The 24,540-nt window shown below is 36.2% G+C and overlaps 1 non-coding gene across 1 annotated transcript; it reads left to right on the top strand.

Annotated features, from left to right (window-relative positions):
* Nucleotides 1–14,852: 14,852 nt before the first annotated feature.
* On the top strand, nucleotides 14,853–14,971 carry LOC148770716 (5S ribosomal RNA). The gene has a single exon (XR_016031460.1). It is a non-coding gene; the product is annotated as a 5S ribosomal RNA (ribosomal RNA).
* Nucleotides 14,972–24,540: the final 9,569 nt, after the last annotated feature.

Raw genomic sequence — 24,540 nt, 5'->3', positions numbered from 1 at the left:
ATATATATATATATATATATATATATATATATATATATATATATATATATATATATATATATATATATATTATTTCCATGTAGAAAGATACTTTGCATATATTAATAAAATATAAATTTTATTATATATTTTATTTGATTAATTAAAAAATAATAAATTCGAATATATATATATATATATATTATTTCCATGTATAACGATATTTGCATATATTAATAAAATATAAATTTTATTATATATTTTATTTGATTAATTAAAAAAAATTTGAATATATATATATATATATATATATATATATATATATATATATATATATATATTATTTTATATATATATATTAAATTTATAGATTCAAATGAAAAATTATGAAATATACTTTAATTTATTAATATTTTCATTTTATACAGATATTCCAATTTTTTTTTATTGAATGGATATTCGAATATTCCAAACTATTGAAAATTAAAAAAAAAAAAAAAAAAACCGTATTCCTTTATTTTAATATTAAAAAAATTATTTTTTCTGAAAATTATTTGAATATTCGTAAAAAAATTAAGTTTCAGGATATTTTTTCAATAAATATATTTTGAAATACTGAAAATATAAATAAAATTTTTTTATTTCGAATTTATAAAATATTAACTTTGGAAATAATATATATACATGTGGTAATTATTTAATGATTGTGTAAATGTAAAATAGGAAAAAACTTAAAAAAATCCATAAATAAAAATGCCACCTAATCAATTGAAGAATCCACCTCATCAATTGAACTCCAACTAAGCAATTTTGACAAATGACATCATCATTTGCCACATGTCAATCATTGAGGGCATAGATTCTCTTTTTATATTATATATAGATTATATTTCTTTTGGTGCCTATACAATACGAGCACGGAGAGGAAAGAGGATTCCAACATGGATAATTTATAGGGATTTTATATGTTTTTTTCGTAAGACATTTTTATCAACAATGACGCAGAACGGAAGCACGGTAAAAATTAATTTCTACAAATTAATCCTATAGAACACGATAACTCTGGAATTCATCAGATAATTGAGAAAAAACACAGAAATTTTATTACTAATTAAAGATGTTGAAAAATAAACCCTAAAGCAACTATTTATACTAAAGAAAACAAAAAAAAATCTAATCAAACTAGGAAAACGAGAAAATTACCAAAAAAAGCAAAAAAACGAAATAATCCCTAAATCTAGTAGAATACCGAAAATTGGAAATATCCCAACTTGCGGAATTCAAATCCGAATTTTCTAGAATTAACTATGAATTATTTAAAATTTTCCTAAAATAGCAAAAACGTCGTTTTGATGGCCTAAACGACCTCGAAACGTTTAACTCCCCTCGTCATTCCGATTCGGAAAAACTTGACCCCACACAAATTCGGCTCCGCCACCTCGCAAAAATCCATCGCACGTCATGGAGTACCTGTGAGTTTAACTCCCCTCTTCGTTCTGGTTCGGAAAAACTTGACCCCACACAATTTCGGCTCCGCCACCTCACCAAAATCCATAGCACGTCACAGCGCTGTGAGTTTAACTCCCCTCGTCGTTCCGGTTCGGTAAAACTTGATTTCCACACAATTCCGGCTCCGCCACCTCGCCAAAATCCATCGCACGTCACGGCGTACCTATGAGTTTAACTTCCCTAGTCGTTCCGGTTCTGAAAAACTTGACCCCACACAATTCCGGCCCTGTCACCTCGCCAAAATTCATCGCACATCACGGTGTACCTGTGAGTTTAACTCCCCTCGTCGTTCCGATCCGGGGAAACTTGACCCCACACAATTCCGGCTCCGCCACCTCGCCAAAATCCATCGCACGTCACGGCGTACCTGTGAGTTTAACTCCCCTCGTCGTTCCGGTTCGGAAAAACTTGACCCCACACAATTCCGGCTCCGCCACCTCGCCAAAATCCATCGCACGTCACAGCGTACCTGTGAGTTTAACTTCCCTCGTCGTTCTGATTTGGAAAAACTTGACCCCACACAATTCCAGCTCCGCCACCTCGCCAAAATCCATCGCACGTCACGGGCTAGCTGTGAGTTTAACTCCCCTCGTCATTTCGGTTCGGAAAAACTTGACCCCACACAATTCCGGCTCCGCCAGTTCTGCATCAGACAATTTCGTCCGTCACCGCCGTTGACTGCCGGTCTCCGCGGTCGACTTTTATTATTTTTTTTCTTTTTTCTTTCTTCTTCCTGATTTTTTCGCCCGTTTTCGGCGTTGAGTTTTTTTTTCTCTTCCTGATTTTTCCGCTACCGGTTTCCGGCGTTGACTTTTTCGATTTTTTTTTTCTTTTTGAACATCTTTTTGCCCCCGTTTAAACAACAATATTGTTGTGATTAACAGTAATATTAACTACATTACTGTTAAAAGTCAGTAAAATTAACTATACTACAGTTTAACACAGTAATATTGCTATATTAATCTCTAGCACAGTAATATTAACACAACAAAACTCATTAGTATTGTGTAATAGAGTAATATTAATATGTTGATCGTTCAACAAAGGTAAGCATAATAAAAAGTCAAAAAAACTAATATTATTGTGAGTGACAATAATATTATTATAACAACAACATTATTATTGTATAGATTTATGGTGCAGAATCACCCGGTGCTTTTATGCACCAGATATAGAATCTTATAGACCGAGTGCGAGTTTCTTCTGCCAAAACTAAATAAAAATCTAGAAATATTCATTCGGTATAAATAACTAGTCAGTTACAAATAAATATTATTTTATTCCCCAAACAACTATCTCATAATATATATATATATATATATATATATATATATATATATATATATATATATATATATATATATATATATATATATATATATATATATATATATATATATATATATATATATATATATATATATATATATATATATATATATATATATATATATTTTTCTTCTATTCATCCAAAACCATGCATGACAGCTAGAATAATAATTGTTTCTTCTAATATACAAACAAATATAAATAATTCTATTTCTTTTGGTACCTATGCAATACGAGCATGGAGAGAAAAGAGGATTCCAACATGGATAATTTATAGGGATTTTATATATTTTTTTTCGTAAGAAATTCTATGAATAAAGTGAAATTGAGGTTAAACAAAAAGTTGAGATACGAAAGGAGTTGAAGATGTTATTTCAGCATACTCTGTGCTCTTAATGTGGTTTTTCCGTCAAAATTAACACACAAATCCGAAGACAGCCGAAATTGCAAAATAATGGCTTGTTTGAGAACTAGAATTTAATTTAGAAAATATGGGGACTGGAATCAATTTTTTGGTATTACAAAAGGACTAAAAATGTTATTATTCCATATTATGTATGTACACCACATTTGCTCAACCAAAACTAAATTGAAACCGAAACATTATTTAAGTAGTATACTAAAGAATGTCTCCATGAAAATACAAAAAAAAAAAAAAAACTATTACTTTATTTCAAAAGAAATTTAATCATCTCAAAAGTATTAAGCTTTCAATACATTCAAACATGACTTCGTTGCCATGATAAAACTCCCACTCCCAAATTACAAACAAATTATGTTCCATAATTACCATTGTTTAGAATTTTTTTCTCTCAATATTATCTGTCAATTTAGATTTATAATGTTGCATTAAATACTTCATATCCAATTTATGCTCTTACTAACTCTCTCCAATACTATTTTTCTTAACTCATTTATCTTTCTTATTAATTAGATGACAAGGATATTTTAGTCTAAAAGCATATACTTTCATAAAATCAACGCACGTTTAGTGAGATCTTTAATGCTTAAACGATAGTTAAAAAGGAACAAAGGAAGTATTACGTCAAAAAGGAACAAAGGAAGTATTACTTTTATTTTCAAAATATTTTGTAAAACACATTTCAAAAAACACTTGCAAATCTATGATCTTTAAATTTCTCAACGAAAAACGAAAGGCTAAAGTTGTAAGGGTAGGATTAATTTTGCACCCCTGTACTATGGGAAATGTATCATTTATACCCTCTGCCGTTAGCCTTTTTTCTAATTCCGTTAGTCAAACCATTTAACTGGTTTTTTTTTTTTTGACGAAAATATCCCGAAAACTTTCTATCCTTAGTTTTCACAAATTTCAATCAATTTTTTCACTCTTTTCGGACCCTTTTTTTTTTCACTTTTTTCGGTCATTTTTAACTCTTTTCAAACCTTTTCTATTTCGTTTCTAAATAAAAATGAGAAAAAAAACAAGAAAACTGAAAATTTGTAAAATCTAAAAGAAATCCTCAAATTGAAATGAAACACTAATTAAGTTAAAAATATTTTATATATAAAAAGAAGATATTTTGACCTACAACCTAGACCTAAACCTAGAGGTATTTTCGACAATTCATGTCCTAACAGTTTTTCATACGGTTTTCTCAATGAAAAAGAAAAAAAAAAAAATCCCTCCAATACGTACAAAATTGGATACACGATGAATATATAGAAAATAAGCTTCCATATTTCATGGGTTGAATAAAATGAAAAACTACATGATAAATAAATTAAATAATAAAAATCAAAGAAAGTTAATTATAATAAATAAATGATACAGCTAACTGTCGGGGTCCAATAATTTTATGGGGAAATGAGGGATAACCCCCTAGTTTTGAAAATATATATGGATAAGTCCTATTGATTTTTCTTTCCTAGTCAAAAACCCGAATTCTAATCTTAATTTGATAGATCCCCCTAGATAAATTAAAATACCTATTTTACCCTTTTAATTTCATTCAAACCCTAACTCCCTAGCCTTTTCTCCCACTCCCACTCCCACATCTATCAGCCGACATTTATCCCCCTCTCTCTCTTTCTCCCTTTCTCTCTCTCTCTCTCTCTCTCTTCATCTCTCTCTAACTCTCGCTCTAGGAATACCAAGTTTTTTCACTCAAAAGCTACTATCAGAAATAAGACCAATCGGGTCTCAAAGATAAGGGATTCTGCAGGCTGCTGGAAGGAGAATGAGGTTGATATTGAGCAGATCGTCACAGAGTATTTTGGTCAGATTTTCAAATCAACCAATCCAAATGAAGAAGAGATAGATGAGGTTCTTGAGAATATTGAGACGAGAGTATCCGGCGCAGCGAGTCATCTTCTTTCTATGCCGTTCACGGTTCCCGAGGTAACTCGAGCCATTTCTCAAATGGCTCCTCTTAAATCTCCTGGCCCTGATGGACTACCTGTCTTTTTTTACACTAAATACTGGCATATTCTTGGCTCTAGCGTTTCATCATGTATTTTAGAATTTCTTAATAGCCACAAGCTCCCGTCCGCTATGAACTTCACTTATATTGTCTTAATTCCAAAGATAAAAAATCCTGAAAAAATCACCGAGTATAGGCCTATTAGTCTCTGCAATGTCATCTATAAAATTGGGTCCAAAGTAGTTGCTAACCGACTTAAATTAGTGCTTAATGATTTGATCTCTCCTTGTCAATCTGCATTTGTTCCTAAAAGACTTATCACTGATAATGTTCTTGTTGCTTTTGAGATCAATCATTTTATTAAACTCCAATCTAGAGCTAAAACTAATTATATGGCTCTTAAACTGGATATTAGTAAGGCGTACGATCGGATTGAATGGGTTTTTCTGAGAAAGATTCTTCTTCGCTTTGGCATTCCTGTTGATTTTGTTACTCTGGTTATGCTTTGTGTTTCCACTGTGTCATTCTCTTTTTTATTTAATGGTTCTCAATTTGGATTTGTGACTCCGTCGAGAGGTCTTCGACAAGGGGACCCCATATCACCGTATTTGTTCATTTGCTGTGCAGAAGCTCTCGTTGCATTGATCGCGAGAGCAACGGAAAGGGGAGAGGTTCAAGGAGTACGGGTGGCCCCAACAGCTCCAGTCATATCTAACTTGTGTTTCGCCGACGATACCTTGATTTTTGGAGAGGCAACCGAAGACTATGCCACAAAGTTGAAGGAAATTTTATCCACTTACGCTAGGGTTTCGGGCCAAGAAATCAATTACGAAAAGTCAACGATGATGTTCAGTCCATCCACTAATCAAGATAGGAGGAATGACGTTCATCACATTCTCGGATTTCAAGTGGTCGATCAACATGAGCGGTATTTAGGGATGCCGACCAATATGGGCAAAACCAAAAAAGAGATTTTTTCATTTTTACGTGATCAAGTGTGGTCCAAGATTAAGGGATGGGGGGAAAAACAACTTTCTAAGGCGGGCAAAGAAGTACTTATCAAAGCCGTATTACAAGCCATTCCATCCTACATCATGAGCTGCTTCGTGTTGCCAAAGGGTCTCGTCCAAGAAATTGAAACGGCAATTAGGCGATTTTGGTGGGGTAGTAGTGTTGGAAAGGGGGTCGCGTGGATTTCGTGGAAAGAGTTATGTAAATCAAAGGAACAAGGTGGTCTCGGCTTCAGAGATTTGCAAATCTTCAATACTGCCTTGCTGGTCAAGCAAGCTTGGCGCCTCTTGACTTCCCCGGATCTGTTACTTTCTAAGATCCTTTCTGCTAGGTATTTTCCCAATGGACAAGTATTATCGGCTGAACTAGGATCGCGCCCGTCGGCTACGTGGCGGAGCATTTGGAGTGTCATTCCGTACTTACAATTGGGTATCCGTCGAAGAATTGGAAACGGCCTCGAGACATCGATCTGGGCAGATCCATGGCTCAACGATGGTGGCAAGTTTAGAGTTTTTACCCGACGGCCAGCTTACTCGGCGTTCCCTAACCGGGTGGCGGATATTCTGGAGGCGGGATCGAACTCGTGGAATATGGAAATAATTAACAATACATTTTGGCCTGTTGATATCTCGCGAATTTTGGCCATCCCAGTGGGCAGTGCGTCGGCGGCAGATCGGTGGATATGGCACTTTTCGAGCCATGGAAAATTTTCGGTTCGATCATGCTATCATGCAATTCTCTCTTCCCCATTACCTTGTGGCAATCCCCGGAGCACATATAAAGTGTCGAGTAGCGGTTCTTCCAGCCGAACGTGGAAGGAGATTTGGCAGCTGCGCATTCCACCGAAAGTCCGTATTTTTCTATGGCGACTATTGACTAATATCCTGCCCACTAACGCTGCACTCTTCCGACGGAAGATTATCCAATCGCCCATTTGCAGAGGCTGCAACGAAGAGGAAGAGACTGCGCTCCATGTCATTTTAAAATGCGGAGGAATGGAAGAGGTTTGGAATTGCAATCCTTTCGCTAAGTTGGTCAATAAAGAATATATATCTATGTGGAACTGGTTCGAGGATCTGAAGAAATTATTGTCGGGGGAAGAATGCTCTTTGGCCGTTATAATAGCATGGAAGGCATGGGAGAATCGAAACAAGAAAGCTACGGACGAGCAAGCTCTTCAACCGTCCGAGATATTGAGTTGGTGTAAGAATTATATTGGTACTTTCAATAATGCCCAACTCTGTCCTAGTGCTGGACTGCGAGATGTGCATCCGAGTGTGTGGAAGCCACCTCCCGCCGGTGTGGTGAAACTCAACTTTGATGCAGGCTTTCCAACGGATAATAATTTCTTTTTCGCATCAGCTGTGGCTCGGGATTGTGCAGGGAATTGTTTGGGGTGGAAAGTGGAGAAGATCCCTGGCAAATTGAGGCCGGTGGAGGGTGAAGCCGTCGCAGCGTTAAAAGCGATGTACTTGGCGAAGGGAAGGGGCTGGCGGGATATTGTTCTTGAAGGTGATTGCATCCAACTTATACAGGCATTGGACAACAAAGGCAGCGAGGGATCGTCATATGGAGCGATCGTGGAAGAATGCATCTCTCTAGAGAATTTTTTTGATTCATGCTCCTTTCAATTTATCAAACGGTCGGGCAATTGTTTAGCTCATAATCTTGCTAAGATTCAATGTAATGGGGTTATGGAGAACTTTGATCTCCCATCTGCTTTAGCAGATATCGTTTAATAATATGCTTTCCTATTTTTCAAAAAAAAAATAACTCTCGCTCTACCCACAGTCCACCGTCGCCGCCGCTGTTCCCTCCCCTCGTTGCGCCGCCGCCGCTGCTCCCCCACCTCGTTGTGCCGCCGCCGCTGCTCCCCCACCTCGCTGCGCCGTTGTTGCCGATCCGCTACCTCGCAACGCCGCCGTCGCCACTCCCCTACCTCGCAGCGCCGCCGCCGCTCCTCTACAAAAAAATATTGATACCAATTACCGCAAATACACTCTCAAATCCAACCACAAAGATCAACACAGGTCACTTTCTTCTTCTGTATTATTCATTATTCTCCTCACATCAGATCCTCACATTATTATCATTTTGATTTAATTAATTAGCTGTCTCATTATTAGATCTACTATTATTTTTAAAATTAGATCTACTATTTTTTAAGATCTGTGAATAATTAATATTAAAATATTTTTCTTTGGATTAATTTGATTTTTTATTTCGTTTGATTCTTATGTTGTTTATTTTTGCTATAAATGATTTTTGTCATAAATATTTTTTATTTCGTAACAATTAGTGGCATTGAGTTTGAATTTTTGGTGTTTTTGTTTTGATTTTGGGGCAATGATTGGGCGATTTGTAGCTTTTTGGCTAAGGTAGCTAATCTGTAACTTTTATTTTGTTGGTTATGAGTTGATTTATAATGTAAATGTTTAAATGGGTGATTTGAGTCAGGTGAATATACAATTATATTTAGTCATATACAGTCAGATGTAGTCATATATAGTCCCACTCTCATCTTCATCCCACTCTCATCACACACAAAAGTATCTACAGAACTGGGATGAATAATTCCCTCAAGGTGCTCAACCTCATCGTTCATACGAAAATCTGTAAATACCTTGTTGTCTTCATAAAGGATGGTCGGATGTGGTTTATGAATGTGACATCTCTGAAAATTTTCGAAAATATTTGCCAAAAAGTGGAGTTCTTCTTGTAGATAGCAGAAGTGCTCATTTGTTTGTGCAATTCCATTTTCTGGGTTCAACCTTCGATGTCTTTCAATATCCTCCAACTCATGTTGAATGTAATCAGCTCTGGATTGAATCTTGCAAAGAGAGAGATCATAAATCGAGGCCATCGATGTATACAAATCTGCTATAAAAAAAATCAAAAGAAAAAAAAATGTCTAAAGTAAAGTAAGGATAGTTGGTAACGATATTAGTAAATTCAAGATTAACTAATTCCCCGGCAACGGCGCCAAGAACTTGATACGCGTAAAACCTACGTATAAATAACCGCAAGTGTACAGTATCGCGTTTTGTAGAATAGTGAATTCCAGATATCGATCCACAGGGAATTAAGTTCCTAAATCTACCAAGTACCGTAATTATACTATCCTAAACTCTATCTAGACGAAGGAAATAATGGGGGATGAAATGAAGCAAAAAGGAAACAAAAATAAAAACAACGGTCCGCCAGTATAATCGAGGAATTCCGACGTGTGATGGCTTCTAGGGTAAAATCCACCAGTGTACTATCGATAAAGATCTACAAATCCGAATCTAATGTCAATTCTATGTTCGCTAACCCAGACACTAAAGTACCCTAACCCCCGTCTCCAGTGTAGTTAGAGTCTATCCACAGGTCCGACGTCTCCGTTCAGAACCTGATATTAAGAGAGCATTTAGGTCAAGTCCTTAAGGGCTACCCGAGGTGCATCACGTCTCCGTTTCAACAACCCGAGCTATGTTTTCCTAAAATCAAACGAGAAATCCTCTCTCGAGTTCATTCCCATTTAGAATCAATTCAACTGTTGGCCAAACAATCGAAAGCATTTAATACATGAAAACATAAACAGAATCAAAGAACGACAAAAATATCACAGATCTGGAAATCAAAATCAATATATACAAGGTTTCATTTCCCTAAAAGAAAATGCTTAGTTCATTACAAACATAGCATCAAAATGAAGAACGCGAGAAATTATAAACTAAACGTAAAGAAAAGCTTATGAAAAACCCGAGTCGAAACCCTCGTCGAAGCTTCCCGCGAAGAACTGGCGAGAACCGAAGAGAAAACCGAAGAAGAAGTCGAGAGAGAGTCGAGATATTATCGAGATTGAAAAATGAAAAAGAGACCTTCTATTTATAGTGAAAAATCAAAGAAAAATATCTAGTCTCGATTTCTGTGCCCAGATCGCGATCTGGGCTTCTTGGATCGCGATCTGGCAACCTCGAAAACTGCCCACCGCCTTCCCAGATCGCGATCCAGGAAGTGCGGATCGCGATCTGCCCCAACTTTTCGCTGCTACTGGAATTTGCCACCAGATCGCGATCCGGTGATTCTGGATCGCGATCTGGCCTCTGCATCAACTTCAAACACTTTTTTCACCCTTTTTCAGCCCGAATTCGACAATTGTGCATTTCACAAAAGTTGTAGCCCTTGAAGTTAGCTTTCTAAATCCACTTGAATCAGCCCAATCGGAGGTCGTATGCAAAAGTTATGCTTGAAATACCAAACACTGCCACAATCTGCGAGAATGCACTTTTGCACGTGTTTGGTTTGGTTCTCGGCTTCGCTTCCAAAATCGTTTCGAATCGGCAAAAATAGCTTCTCTTTACCTAAAATATAAATAAAACAAAAACAACATAATATATACAAATAAAGCCGAAAACTCGGACAAACGAGACCAAAACTCGAAGAATTGATAAGTGAAAATCATGCAAAATGAACACTTATCAGGGATGGTGAACCCGTTTTCTTGAGGTTATGGAATTATGATTTTATGATTATTTCTTCTACTTGTTATGATTGTTAGTGCATGAACTTGATCAATTTATGTGCTTTATCTGTGATTATTGGGATTGATTCGACAGAGCTATTTTGATAATTAGACGGTAAGTAGAAGAACCTTCGAGTAGTTTTCACCGGATGAGTGTGTCAATTGCATGTGGTGTCGTAGACATACAAATATCACCTTAGGTAGCCATTTACGAGACTTGTTAGTTAATGCTTTATTTATAATTGGTTTGCATAGACATATAGTGAATCGTTTATGAATTATAGATTCATAATACACGCGACAACGGGTTATGAGTAAATTAGTGTCTCGGGTTAATAATCATGAAACATATATTTCATAATTGAGGGGTTTTGGGTGAGAAATTCTTGCATAGGGGGAAGATAAAATCCTAGATCCGTTTTATATTGATATTTTCTCGTGATTCTTTGCCTTATTAATTATTTTAATTGTTTAATTGATTTAATTCGACAAACTTGCGTAGGCTGGATAAAAATCATAGTTGTTAGAATTTGGTACTTAGGATTAGATAATTTGAGTATTCCCTGTGGGATCGACATCCGACTCTCACGAGTCCACTTTTACTACTTGTTTGCGTTACGTGCACTTGCGTGTTAGGTATTTAGCATCCAACAGTGACAGATCGTGTCAAGAGTGAAAATTGTAGTGGTCGATGGTGTGCGAAAACGCGTTGGAGCGTGTGTCGGAGGGGCGTGAATGCGCGTTGGCGCGTAGCGCGACCAAGTTGTCGCTATGTAAGTTATTTGAGTCGTCGGTGTTGTCCCGCGACGATGTAGTAGCGAATTATCTCCTCGTGGGAGTTGTCTCGTCGCGGTGTAATATAGTTGATCGAGTTATCTCCTCGTGGGAGTTGTCTCGCGATAATGTGGTAGCACGGATCAAGTAATCTCCTCGTGGGAGTTGTCTCGTCGTGGGGTAATAGAGTTGATCGAGTTATCTTCTCGTGGGAGTTGTTTCGCGATAATGTAGTAGCACAGAGTTAGTATTCTCCTCGTGGGAGTTGTTATTTATCGACATTGTCAATGTTTTGACGCGTTGCTTGTATGTGTTTACATATAGCCTTGTGCGTGATGTACTTGAGGAGGGGATTAGGCTCTCAAAAGTCTTTTTATGGGGATCGTGCCCCTTGTTAGACCTCGTGGGTCGTAAGTATGTTTGGACCGTGGCCACGTTTTAATGAAGGACCCATCGAAAACAAGTAGATAAATTTTGAGTAATCAAGCTGGCCAGGCTATATAGATTCTCATAATATCTCTAAGTGTTTCTAGGGTTGTAATCGTGCTAACTTGAGCTTGCGATTATGTAGTGCATTGCGAGCGAGTTGTCTCTTCGAGAGAGTTGTCTTGCAGCGAAGTTGTAGGAGCATTGGTTGACGCGCAATTGAGGCGCGTGCGAGTTGAGGTTGCTCTGAGCGAGTTGTCTCCTCGTGGGAGTTGTTTCGCAGCGAGTCTTATTATCAAGCGAGGTGGTTGCACGTGGGAGTTGCCTTGCAACGGATTTGTAGTACCGAGCGAGTTGACTCCTTGTGGGAGTTGTCTCGTTGCGGGTTCGTAGTACCGAGTGAGGTTGGCTCCTCGTGGGAGTTTCCTCGCTGCGGGTCGTAGGATGGAGCGAGTGGTCTCCTCGTAGGATTTATCTCGCTGTGGGTTTGTAGACCCGAGGGAGTTGACTCCTCGTGGGAGTTGCCTCGCAACGAGTTATATGACTGAGCGAGTTATCTCCTTGTGGGAGTTGTCTTGCTGCCGGTTGTAGTACCGGTTGGCTCCTCGTGGGAGTTGTCTCGCTACGGGTTGTAGTACCGGGCGAGTTGGCTCCTCGTGGTTGTTGTCTCGCTGCGAATTGTGGGACAGAGCGAGTGGTCTCCTCGTGCGAGTTATCTCGCTGTGGTTATGAGACCCGATGGAGTTGGCTCCTCGTGGGAGTTACCTCGCAACGGGTTATAGGACGGAGCGAGTGGTCTCCTCGTGGGAGTTATCTCGCTATGGTTTCGTAGACCCAAGGGAGTTGGCTCATCGTGGGAGTTGTCTCGCTGCGAGTTGTAGGACATAGCGAGTGGTCTCCTTGTGGGAGTTATCTCGCAATGGTTTCGTAGACCCGAGGGAGTTGGCTCCTCGTGGGAGTTGCCTCGCAACAGGTTATATGACCGTGCGAGTTTGCTCCTCGTGGGAGTTGTCTCGCGGTGGGTTTGTCTCGCAAGCCCCCCACTCTCGATTCGATGTGGGAGCCTAGTCGAAAATGATACCGGATCGTGTCGAGAGTATATCGGTGTCGTGGTGTACCGATAACTGTTGGCGTGGTGCGGAGAAATAATAATTTTTTTTATTATTTATCTGTTTGAGAGCGCTCGCGAATTGACGAGGTGCGTTGGAGAGCTCGTACAATTTGGTGAAGCGCGTTGAAATTCTCGTGCGATTTGGTGAAGCGAGTCAAAATCTACGCACAATTTGGTAGAGGGTAGTCAAAATTGCGCGCAATTTGATGGGAGCGCGCGGTCCAAGGGCGCCTTGGGAAAGCGCCCGCACGTGCGCGCGCTTTAATTATTTTTTTTTATTTATTTATTTTTTTTTAATTTTTTTTCTTTTGACGCGCGCGCGTGCTGTGCACGTGCGCCTCTTCTTTTTTTTTTCTCCTACTGACGCGCGCGCGCGTCAGCGCATGTAGGTCACGCGCGCCTCTTCCCTGTTTTTTTTTTTTTTTTTTTTTTTTTCCTGCTGACGCTCGCGTGCTGTGCACGCGCACCTCCTCTTTTTTTTTTTTTTTTTTTTCTTCTTCTATTTTTTCATCTTCTTCTTTTTTCTTCTTCTTTCTTCTTCTCTTTTTTCATCTCCTTCTTTTTTCTTCTATTTTTTCATCTTCTTCTTTTTTCTTCTTCTGTTTTTTCATCATTTTTTTTCTTCTTTCTTCTTCTCTTTTTTCATCTCCTTCTTTTTTCTTGTATTTTTTCATCTTCTTCTCTTCTTTTTTTTTAGGTGGTTGATGTTCACCGCTTTGGGATGTTCTATTTTTTGAGTAGGGATATTATACTCGTCTCTTGAGATGAGATGTGCACCCACTTGGGGTTGAAAGATAAGGGTGATGCTAACCTTGGGATGGGATAGCCCCCCACTTTAGGATGAGGCGCTCGAGACCTTTGGTCTGAGGTGGATGCGCACGGTTGTGTCGTTGCTTCAGTGACAACACGAGTTGAAGCTTTCGCGGTCGTATGCTGAAGGTCCTTATCGGTTATCTGAACCGTTAGAGGAGCAAGTAGAAGTTGATATTGTTGAAGTTTCGGCGATCATATGCTGAAGGTCCTCATCGGTTATTTGAACCGTTGAAGGAGCAAGTAGAAGTTGATTTTGTTGAAGTTTCTGCAATCAAACGCTGAAGGTCCTCATCGGTTATCTGAACCGTTAAAGGGAGGGCGAAGGTAGGCCCCAGGGAGTCGATAACCCTTGGCGAACGAAATGTTTTGGGGGCACTGTAAACCCCCAAGGAGTCGATAACCCTTGGCAAACGAAATATTTTGGGGGCAGATGTAAGCCCCCAGGGAGTCGATAACCCTTGGCGAACAAAATATTTTGGGGGCAGATGTAAGCCCCAAGGGAGTCGATAACCCTTGGCGAACGAAATATTTTGGGGGCAGATGTAAGCCCCCAAGGAGTCGAAAACCCTTGGCGAACGAAGTATTTTGGGGGCAGATGTAAACCCCCAGGGAGTCTATAACCCTTGGCGAACGAAATATTTTGGGGGCAGATGTAAGCCCCCAGGGAGTCGTTAACCCTTGGCGAACGAAATATTTTGGGGTCAGATGTTAGCCCTCAGGGAGTCGATAACCCTTGGCGAACGAAATATTTTGGGGGCAGATGTAAGACCCCAGGGAGTCAATAACCCTTGGCGAACGAAATATTTTTGGGGGCAGATGTAAGCCCCTATGGAGTCGATAACCCTTACTAGCGTTGAAGGGCCTCCTCGGATGTTTGAACCGATCGAAGGGCGGGAAAAAGTGAATCCTGTTGAGGATCTAGTGGGACATCCGAGGAAGGTCTCGTAGTGGATCCCGAGTATGGGGAAGAGGATGTGACAAGCCAGAGCCTCCACGAGGTGGGAGGTGGGAGGTGTGCGATCATACCAGCACTAATGCACCGGATCCCATCAGAACTCCGAAGTTAAGCGTGCTTGGGCGAGAGTAGTACTAGGATGGGTGACCCCCTGAGAAGTCCTCGTGTTGCACCCCCACGAGGTGAAGGTTGTTAGCTGTGTCATTTTCTCTCCGAGCAGACGCCTCAGGAGGATCTTGTTGGCTACGTGATCTGGTTTGCATCGTTCCCACAGACGGCGCCAAAATGATGATGCTAATTACTTAGATCACATGGGGTAGTGTAGAAAACGAACTAGGAGAGCAAAGCAGATCAGTAGCTTGACAACTTGATGATTTTGAGGTACCTGCGATCATAGAACACGTGAACGAAGCCGGGGGTTGATCCGGTGGAAACCCCTCCGACGCTCAAGTCAGACGTGCTGATAGTGGAAATAGTCCAGAGAATACAATTAATAGTATTGCTCAGTTAATAGGACGTACCTTAAGCAATGAGTTCAAACCTTTATTTATAGCTTAGTTGAGATTGTCGGGCCCAAAACTTACTTGAAGGTGATTGGGCCTCGGTGATAGTAGTCTTCGATATTGGGCTCGTGGCCCAGTAGGTAAATAATTTGTAGGCCCATTGGATTGGGTCAACTGGGCATATCACCAAGAATGTATTACAGGGTGGACTTAAATTTTCGAGGTACAGTGGCAGTGCCCTCGAAAAAAAATTAAGGATTTCTTTTGACAAAATCAGAAAATAGAAAAATAAAACGAAGAAAATAAAAAAAAATTGGGGTTTTTTTGCCTTAATTTGAATTTTGAGTGGGCTAATTAATAATAATTGGGGTTTTTTTTACATTAATTTGAATTTTGAGTTGACTAATTAATAAAACTGGGTGGATTAATAAATATATAGATATAATATAGGGTAAAAAGTGAAAATTAAGGGTGGGCTTGAGTCCACCCTCCCAAAGGGATGGACTCGCCCATATATATATATATATATATATATATATATATATATATATATATATATATATATATATATATATATATATATATATATATATATATATATAATTGTTACACCTTCATTTCGTTTTTCAATCTCCATATTCCATATTTTTTTTCTTCTTAAACTGCTGTTAAGTTGCACAATGACTCCTAATATAAGCAACATTGTTGATCTTAGTTCGAGTTCAATGGATTGGAGAGTTATTGTAAGAGTAATGTTGTTGTGGTTTGCTCCGCATTACGAAAACAAAGATGAAATAGTTAGTCTCGACATGCTGCTCATGGACTCTAAGGTCATATGCAAAACTAATTCTTTATATGATTTTTATTTTTTATCATTACTACTTCTGCAACATATTTGTGTATTGTTGATCATTTATATATGTATATATATAATTATGGCAGGGCAGCAAGATAGATGCCACGATAAAAAAAACAACATATGAATAAGTTCAAAGCTCTATTGAAAAAAGAAGGAAAAACATACATGTTATGCAACTTCATGCTTGGTCAAAACAGTGGGAATACTCGAATCACTACGCATCAGTACAAAATTATAAGCATTGGAACAACCACCATCACATCATTCGGTGCTGAACAATCACCATCACATCATTTGCTCATAAAATCACTGGGTACCCATTTCGCGTCTATTGTTGAAGAAACTTATCCAAATTTACTCGCTAATATCATGGATTCTGAATACTTAGAACGTCGAGCTATATTAGCAACTACAAATGAAATCGTTGAGAAGATTAACAATTACATGTTGTCTTTGGTTCCGGAAGATGAAATAGTCTATCTTAGTTTCGATAGTCCATGTACGACGAATGAGAGTGTCGACTCACATAATGATATTCATACTCCAGAGTTTTGAATACTATTACATATTCAGGTTTGTCAAACCATGAATTAAAGCTGAAGAGAGGTGTTCCTGTTATGTTGTTGAAGAAAATAGACCAGTCCATTGGGTTGTATAATGGTACAAGATTGACCATTACTCGGTTGAAAAATCGCGTTCTGTAACAAAAAATAACAGGCTCTAATGTCGGATAGAAGGTCTTCATTTCCAAGATTGCCGTTAACACCGTCAGACAGTAGAATTCCGTTTCACTTTCAGAGAAGGCAGTTTCCAACTATTCTTTCCTTCGTTATGAAAATAAATAAAAGCCAAGGTCAATCTCTCCAAAATGTTTCTCTATATCTTGAAAAGCATATTTTCTCTCACAGACAACTGTGTGTAGCTTTTTCGAGGGTTACCAGTCGAAAATGTTTGCATATACTTTTAGTTGACAAAGAAGGAAATACTTCAAATAATACAACAAACGTTGTTTACAAAAAAATATTTCAAAATTTAAGGTATTTTTTTATTTATAGTTTTTCACATTACTTTTTATATAAGCCTTATATTCAACTCTGTATAATGTGTTTCTATTATTTTGAAGAGTGTGGAGATGTAATACAATTAAAATAAATGCATTGCCTCTCCGTTCGAATTGGCACACATAATCAAAGGTTGTTGTTTTTCCATAAATTTGTTTCGTATTTTTCCTTTCAATAATTTTTTTTGTGTTATTTGAACTCATATATGATGTTATTGGGAATTGTTAACATGCATTAATGTCTTGGGTACCGGTGAAGTGCAAACATTTTCTGAGCGGTTAAAATGAGATTTTTTAAGTGCTTTTTTTATCAGAGATTTGAAAGTGTAAAGCAGCAAATGTGCATTCTATTTGTGACAATTTGTAGTTTGTTACTGCAATTTAAAAACTATGTTATTGTTATATGATTTTATCGAAATATGTAATCTCGTGCAACACACGGGTTTGATTACTAGTTACAAATTAAAAACAAAACTTTTACTATTTATCACAAAACCCCCAAAAAAGAAAAAAATAGAAAACCCAAAATCAAATACTAAAATGGACAAAAAAATCATAATTTGAAAGAACGCTAAAAGTTATCAACAATCCACAAAAAAATACACCTCATTTTAACTTGAAATCGTATTCATAACCTTCTAAGTTCATTGATTAAAGCGGGCTAGAAGAGTCGTTGCACACTCAAGTTATATACAGGATTTTATTAATTCCAGTACTATAAATAAGTATAACTGCTAGGATGTCACAACTTTCAGCACTAAAACAATTTTCGACAATTTTCTCTACTTTAGTGATATTAGCTTATTTTATCGTATTGTAACTAAGGGTGCAATTCGGAATGCAATTTTTAATTACCATCGATTTCAATTCGAATGTTTTCGATTTTGGAACACTTTATTCATCTTGATTTCCGACTTTTTCGATTATTTTTGGACCATAGTTCGAAGTATATGTCGAAATTTTGGAATTTTAAAATTTTGATAAAATTTTATTCTTCAGATAAAATTCCTAATTTGCGATAGTTTTTTACTATATCTATATTATATATAACTAGAACCTCGATAATCAATACCAGATTTATTAATAACCTCACTTGAATAATATTTGTTCCGATCCCAAATCGGGCCGAAAGAAAGAAAATAAAAATCAAAGAGGTCAATTATGATCCATTATGTCCAACTTGCACCCATAATTGTAACTTATGAAAAAAATTATATTTGAGGGAACAACACAATAAACGTGTTATCACCCAATTTTCATAGGGGTTGCTACCAACAAGCTCATGGTGGGCTGCTTATTCATATCTAGGTCGACCTGCAAAACTCTTTTACAAAGAAGGTCAAACAAAGTTCTGACGTGTGTAAAAAATTAAAATGTCTCTCGCATTTTAATATAATTCAGTTTTATTCAATTGATCCCAATTTTACTAATTATTCAAGTTTCACCCCTATGACAATTTTGACTCCGATCCTTTTTTTTTTTCGCAACCGCCGCTGATCGACGGTCACAGTCAGCCTTCGGCCGCATTGAATGTTTTTATTTGTTTTGCGTTGACAGTCGCTGATTGGCGGTCAATGCTGGTCTCCGACGGCAACTTTTTTCCTTTCCATATATTATTTTTTGGTTCAGGTAAAAACTGTAATATTGGCGAGGTTGATAGTAATATAAACTATATTACTGCTTAACACAGTAATTAATGGGGTCGATTTGACAAACTATTGGGCTCATAAATATTTGGGCTTAAGTCTATTAATGGACCATGATCCAATAATATTATGTTTAATGGGCTCATAATTAGGTCAAGCCTTGAAAATATGTATGGCTTATAAATACACCACATTCTCCACTGTAATAGGTACGGTTTATTTACACAAAATACACACTCCTACACACACTAAATCACACGATCAAATCACAGATCTCACATCGTCTTCTCTATTCGTTTTCCTTATTATTTTACTATTTCTTAAACTATATCCCCAATTACTAACTTGAGCGTTGGAGGGTCTCCCCGGGGCTCAAGCCCCAGATTTCCGAGCGGGGTAATTTTCCGGCAATCAAGATCGAGGAAGGTGTTCGAGAAGAGCTAATGTTGTTGGTGGTTAAATTCAGGTCCGGTTATGAGGGAAGACGAGAAAGGCGGTCGCCTCGGGCCCCCGATTTTTTATGAATTTTAGGGGCCCCCGATTTCAGAAAAATAGTCCTTACACATTAGTATTTATTGATAATATATATATATATATATATATATATATATATATATATATATATATATATATATATATATATATATATATATATATATTCAGAAAAGAGAAATAAAAGAACTATGATAAAAATTCATCAAGTCTTTGTCTTTTATTCTCCATTATCTCATTCTTCTTGTTCTAAGACTGCGTAAAAAAAGTCCATTTTTTTGTAATTAAGATTATCTTATATAGGTGTAATTAAGACTTGGATACTGGTAAACCTCTATAGATTAATACAATTGGGAGCACGGAAATTCTATTAATTTAGTGAATTATTAAATTATCGAGTTAATAATTTAACACGTTTTCATCGAGTCGGGATCGAGAGAAACTATTATTTAGTCGAGATTATTAATTTATCGAGGTAGAATCGAGATTATTAATTTATCGAGGTTCTACTCAGGGCCGGCCCTGGCCCAGGGCGAGCAGGGCCAAGCCCAGGGCCCACTTTTCAATGGGGCCCAAAAAATATATATTTTTGTTATTATTTTATAAATAATATTTTTCTTTTCTCTTCTTCCAACCCCGATTCTCTTCATCTTTTAACTTTTTAACCCCCACTTTCCACATTAATTATTTTGACCCAATCCATCTTGTCCTTTACCTCTCTCTATTTTTTTTTCACCCAATCTCTTTTGTCCTCTTACCATTTCTCTCTCATGTACATTGTTTTACTCTAATTTAATTTTTCTTGCACTCCTATATATTTCTCTATTGTTTGTTTCTACAGTTTAAACTTAGTTGTTTTTTCTATGATATTGGTGTTTTTATTACACAAAATTAAATTATTTTTGTTAAATTAAATTTTTTTTTTCTAATACCCATTTTTATTTAGTACATCCATATCTTACACACACACACACACACACACACATATATATATATATATATATATATATATATATATATATATCGGAATTTAGGGCCTCGGTTTTAAGTCTTACCCAGGGCCTCCAATCACCCAGGAATAGCCCTGGTTCTACTGTATATAGGAGTTTCTTTGTGCAATTAAAATTCCTATAATGCGTCGTTGGGGAACTTCGGACGACTGTTCGGAATTTAGTTCATTTTCTCAGACGACTGTCTTAACCTTCTATTAGATTATTTTTTCCTTTCGGGACGGCCGTCGAAGAATCAGCTGAAATCTCCAGACGATCGTCTCAGTTCTTATTTTGGTCTGCAGTTGGTTGTTTTGCCTTCATGCCCGTGCTTTACTGTTCCATCCTCTAGACGTCCGATTTTTCAATTTGTACATAAAATACAATAACCAAGTCATTAAACATCATTCAATCAATAAAATTCCACAAAAATCCTCATTAGAAAATATAAATTGAGTGTAAAACTTACACTCATGACTCAACACCTCTAAAAAAAATCGGGGGCGATGCCCCCTAACCCCCAAGTTTTTTAACCTACTATATTTTAATACTTCGAACAAAAAAAATAAAGACAATATTGCCCATGCTAGGGGCCCCCGTTTCAAAGATCTACATAGTTCGCCTTGGGCCCCCGAATTCCTAGGAACGGGCCTGGTTAAATTGACCTCCATCAGTAATATTGTTATATTACTATCTTGCACAATAATATTGTCACATTAAAATCATTACGTTACATAATAAATTTAGTGTACTATAATATTATTATGTTTACCGATCGACAAATGCAAACATAATAAAAAGTCAATAATTTAATATTTTTGTTACTGACAGTAACATTGTCAGTAATATTAATATTAGTGACAAACATAGTAATATTAATGAGGTTGAAAGTAATGTGATTGGCAACCACAATAATTTTAAAATGTTAGATAGTAATAACTACCAACCACAATAATATTATTACGTTGACCGATCGACAAAAAACTAAAAATAAAAAATAATATTTACGTGGTTAACAATAATATAATTGTGGTGAAAGTAAATCAAAAAGAAAAAAAACCAACACCGCGGGAGACCTGTGTTGACCGTCGGTCAGTAGCGGCGGAAAAAAAAAACAAACAAAAAGGGAAAAAAATCAACGTCGATCATCTGTGGCGGAAAAAATTCATAAAATTTTTATTTAAAAAAAATCAAAATCAAATTTCGTGGTAAAAAATGATGAGATTGAAATTAAACTAGGGTTACAATTATGAACTGTGTTTTAAAGGCCGGAGATAAATATATCATAAACATTAACTTTGTCTATATTTATCAAGGTTGTAAAAAGCGGCAATCGGGTCGGAGGCGGTCAGGGACCGACTCACGATTAATCGGTGCGACGGTGATTAATCGGTGACAAATCGAAAATAAATCGATTTTTAAAATATAATATAATATATTTCTAGATATTATTTATAAATACTTAAAACATATAAAAATATATTTAAACATATTTATTCTCCATCACTTATATATGCTGATAAAATAATAAAAGTTTAATAATAATAAGATCGTAATACATATATATCCTTATAAAATATAAATAAGAAGGCATTTTTTTTGAATTTACATTTATTCTTGAACATTCTTAGCATACATCATTAGTTTTTTAACAATAACAATTAACATAAACAAACCAAAACATAAAATCGTATTTTGTTTATTTAAATCTCAACTTTTATTTTGAATTATAAAAAAAACGAGTTTTGACCGATTTATGGCCGATTTTTGACCCGCCATATAGGTTTGACTGCCTCAAACCGCCCCGGACCGCCTCAGACCGCCTCGGACCGCCTCACAGACGAAAAACCGATTTTTCAAACTTCTACACTAAAATCGTAAAGGTTTTTGACCGCCTCCGCCACGGAGACCAATTAATCTGCCGCCTCGGTCAATTTTTAGAACACTGATATTTATATGGGTTCCTTACAAATAAACCCATCAATGGTCCCGATTTTTGTAAACTTCTTTACAAAAATCTTCTTTCATAAAGAGATTCAGACAATAAACTTTTTTCATAAACAAATTCAGACAATAAACTTCTTTACAAAAAAGTGCACACATGGTCCCAATTTTTGTAAGAGACTAAAATAGCCCCTCATACTTTAATGTGCTCCAATTTCATCATTTAATTTAATTTAACCTCAATTTGACCCCGAATTTCACAAATTATTCAATTTTGACCAAAAACACATGTTTATGGACAATTTCGCCCGTCACTGCCATTGACCACCGTTCTCCAGCGTTAACTTTTTTTTTTTCTTCATGATTTTTTCGCCGGTGTTCGGCGTTGACTTTTTTCTTTCTGTTTTTCCTCCTGATTTTTCTGCTAGAGGTTTCCGGCGTTAACTTTTTCGATTTTTTTTTTCTTTCTTACTTTCTTTCTTTCTTTCTTTCTTTCTTTCTTTCTTTCTTTCTTTCTTTCTTTCTTTCTTTCTATAATATATTTTTTTCGTTTAAACAACAATATTGCTGTGATTAACACTAAAATATTAACTATATTACTATTAAACATAGTAAAATTAACTATACTTCAGTTTAACACAATAATATTGCTATACTAATCTCTAGCACGGTGATATTAACACAACAAAACTCATTATTATTGTGTAATAGAGTAATATTACTATGTGACCGTTCAACAAATGTAAACATAATAAAAAGTCAAAAGAATTAATATTATTGTGAGTGACAGTAATATTACTATAACAACAGTAATATTACCGTCAACCACAATAATATTACAATAATAGTAATATTACCACGTTACTCCGTGAATAACTCAATTAAACAAAAAAACCCAAACAAAATAATAATATTGATGTGGTTGACAGCAATATTACTATAACAACAGTAATATTATTGTGTTTAATTATAATAATAGACAATCATATTATTACGTTACTCCGTGAATAACTCAAACAAAACGAAAAACCCAAAAAAATAATAATATTGATGTGGTTGACAGTAATATTATTGTGTTTACAGTTATTTTACTGACAACGACAGTAATATAATTACGTTGACTTGTCATCAAATCAAACAAAATTATAAAAAAAAATAACAAAAAAAATTAATAATATTACGTTAATTTACCGTCAACGGCAGAAAATTACATAAATGTACTGTCAACGGCAGTACAATTATGTTAATGTACTGTCTATAATTACATTAATTTACTGTCAGTGACAGCACAATTAGGGTCAACGTTTAGCGGTTTACTTAAAGAAAAAGAAAAAAAAAAGAAAAAAACATTTAAAAAAGTCAACGCCGGAATCCAGCGGCGGAAAAAAAATGTCCAAATTTTTTTATTTTTTTTGAAAAGTCAAGGCCGGATTAAATTGATTAAATTGTGGTTACAATTCAGAATTGGGTATAAAGAGTTGGGGGTAATTTTGTCATATATACATGAATGTTTCATTTATTTATAATAAATAGGGCTAAATACAAAAATACCCCTGTACTATGCACTTTGTATCAAATACCCCCCTGTACTATCCATAAATACAAAACCCCCTATCTTTAACAATCAACGGTAAAAAGATGACGACGTTAAATGGCCTTGTGAAACTACAATTTTACCCTCAACTTATTTGTTACAGTAGTAATCCTCTCTCTCTCTCTCTCTCTCTCACTTACACGTCTTCAACATCTATTTCTTTATTTTATTATTTTGTTTTTTTTTTGGAGAAAAAAGACCTTCTGTCTTCCTCCAAAAACAACAACATTCTTCTCTCCAAAAGCTTGATAACTTTGCGAAGGTTTTAGTTTCACAAATTGTTGGTGAGGCTATTCATTCCCAGAAATTTCGGAGGCAAAGGTTAGTATATATTCTAAAGAGTATTTCTCCCTAAAATAAGGGTTTATCTTCTGTTAATTTTTTTTTTTTGGATTTTCCAAAACTATTTGAGGCTTTTCTATGAAAAGTAACATTTAGGATTTAGAGTATATTTTCAAGTATAAATATGTACTATTTTTCGTTTTTCTTGATAGATATTTTGTTTACGATTTATTTACAATTTATGGTTAAAATTCCGAAGATCGTTTTTTGGGGTTTTTGCGGAAAAAAGTTGAGGTTTTTTTATAGAATTTTTTTTAGGGTTTAGAGTATAATTTTGAAGAGAAATATGTTGTACTTTCATTTTTTCGTGATTGAT

This window comes from Erythranthe guttata, chromosome 5 (genome assembly GCF_056151865.1).
Source record: "Erythranthe guttata isolate IM_541 chromosome 5, IM_541, whole genome shotgun sequence".
Classification (NCBI taxonomy): Eukaryota; Viridiplantae; Streptophyta; class Magnoliopsida; order Lamiales; family Phrymaceae; genus Erythranthe; species Erythranthe guttata.
This window is presented reverse-complemented; position numbering and strand designations above follow the sequence as displayed.